The sequence below is a fragment of the Carya illinoinensis genome, chromosome 6 (genome assembly GCF_018687715.1).
Source record: "Carya illinoinensis cultivar Pawnee chromosome 6, C.illinoinensisPawnee_v1, whole genome shotgun sequence".
NCBI lineage: Eukaryota > Viridiplantae > Streptophyta > Magnoliopsida > Fagales > Juglandaceae > Carya > Carya illinoinensis.
Window position 1 is genome coordinate 30,055,758 of NC_056757.1, and position 2,391 is coordinate 30,058,148.

Here is a 2,391-nt window from a genome sequence, read left to right on the forward strand (position 1 = left end):
CAAGATCCTTGTACTTAGGAGGAATTCGCTGCTCAATTAGAGCACTAACTTGCTCTGTCAGAAATGCTGTCTTCTTAACATGGTGCTTCCTCTTAACTGTACACAAATCTTTAAGAACTTTTGCATAAGTGGGAACTTGTTTAATAACATGCAAAAGAGGAAGGTTAATCTTTACCTGCCTGAGGTTCTCCAAGATTTCATTATTAGGATCCAAAGTTCGCATACCAGATTTTAAAGCTTGAGGAAATGGTACCTTAACTGGACTCTTGATTACCTCGGCATCCTTGGGGAACTCGGTGCTATCATTGCTTTGTTCCTCTTTAACATCCTCTTGCTTATCAGTTGTTGGGATGTGTAAGGACTTACCACTTCTTGTCATAATGACATGAACTTCTTTTAAATTTTTTTGTGCCATATGCTGACCTTGGGGTGCGGATTGAGCTTGAGAAGGAAACTTGCCACACTCATTCACACTCAAGGAGCTCATTATCTTGGATATATGACTCTTTATCTCTTTGTTTTCTTCAACAACCTGCATAATCAAAGATTCAAACTTTTGATTAGTTTTACTCTGTGCCTCAATAAAAGCATGCAAAGTGTCTTCTAAAGGACTCCTAGAAGATGAAAGTGCATGATATGGTGCAGGATATGATCTAGGGGGTTGTGTAGGCGGCTAGTTTTCAGATTTCCAACTAAAATTGGGGTGATTACGCCACTCAGGATTGTAGGTATTAGAGAAATGTGTAAAATGCTTCTTGTAAATACCTAAGGCATTACATTGTTCCTCATACATCCCTCTCATCTCAGCAAATGTGGGACACTCTTGGGCAAGGTGATCTACCCCGCCACATACAAAACATGGTCCAAAAGACTCTGCATGATTAGCCACGTGTGTTGGCTTTAAGTCTTTATTCTTCAACACCTCTAGCTCCCTAGTGAGCATCTCAACCTTAGCCTTTAGGTTATCTTCTTCCCTGAGATGGTAAATTCCACCACCATTTAGGTTTCTTACAGGTCGTGACCTATTTGTGCTATCAGTAGCACTAGGTCCAGTCCAAGTGTGAGCTTTTTCAGCAAGCTCATTGAGGTATTCTATGGCCTCATCAGGATCTTTCTGTAAGAACTCACCATTACACATCATTTCCACAAATTGACGCTCTCTAAGTGTAAGTCCCTCATAAAAATAGCTCACTAAGCGCCAATTCTCATACCCATGGTGAGGACACATACTCAATAGCTTCTTAAATCTCTCCCAAGACTGATACAAAGTCTCACTGTCCTTTTGTACAAAGGTGGAGATTTGCCTTTTTAAAGCATTGGTCTTATGTTGGGGAAAGTATTTATTAAAAAAGACCTGAGTCATCTCATTCCATGACCCAATATATCGTGGTCTCAAAGAGTATAGCTAACTCTTAGCTCTATCTTTCAAAGAGAAAGGAAAGAACTTAAGTCTCACAATGTCATCTGTTGCATTTTGACTATGAAAAGTCGCAACTACTTCCTCAAACTCCCTAATGTGCACATATGGATTTTCATTTTTCAAGCCATGAAAAGTAGGGAGTAACTGTATCATCCCCGTTTTAAAATCTAATTAGCGAATATTAGCTGGAAACATGATGCATGATGGTGTGGCTGTGCGTGTAGGGTGGAGGTAATCCTGAATGGTCCTAGTGGGTTGATCTTCGTGTTCACTCATTTTCTCAAAATTAGAAGAATTATCAAACAAATGATCAAAAAAATTAAACTCTGACTCTAACACAGGTCTACAAGCAAACCGACCCAAGGTAGAGAAAAACGCAACACTAAAAAAAACTACAAAAAGAAAAAGAAAATAAAAAAAAGATGCAGCAAGCTAAAATAGGGAACGAAGTTACCGCCTTTACAAACTGTTGAAAAGAAAAACTATCTCACAATTTTTCTACCATCTCTCCGGCAACGGCGCCAAAATTTGATTACACCCAAAGAATAACGCGGTAGTTGTAGCACAGCTTTGGGGTGTCGATTCCACAGGGAGACAAATTAAAAGAATAGCAAGAGGAACAAAGAAACTAAAGAAAAAATATTAAATAAGTAATAGAGAACAAAGATTAATTTTAAATGTAAATTCAAGTGAAGCAAAGTGATTAACAGAAAAAGTACTCAAATTTGACAAACAGTAGAGCGTCGGGAATCCCTTGCACAAATCTGGTATTTTAATTATTCTTAATTTATTGGATAACTCAATTAGGAACTCAATTTTCGCAATTCCCAATCGGAAGGTATAGATTTATAAACCAAACTTAAATCAAATGTAACCCTTTGAAAAAACATTCACCACTTTTAAAAAACGTGAATTACTACCCCTATTGATAAAATTCAATAACAACAATATACTCAGGAAGCGATATTGCA

At 37.7% G+C, this 2,391-nt stretch overlaps 1 non-coding gene across 1 annotated transcript; it reads left to right on the forward strand.

The window, feature by feature from the left end:
- The first annotated feature begins 1,208 nt into the window (after positions 1–1,208).
- Positions 1,209–1,316, forward strand: LOC122314589. Its single transcript, XR_006243807.1, has one exon. It is a non-coding gene; the product is annotated as a small nucleolar RNA R71 (small nucleolar RNA).
- Positions 1,317–2,391: the final 1,075 nt, after the last annotated feature.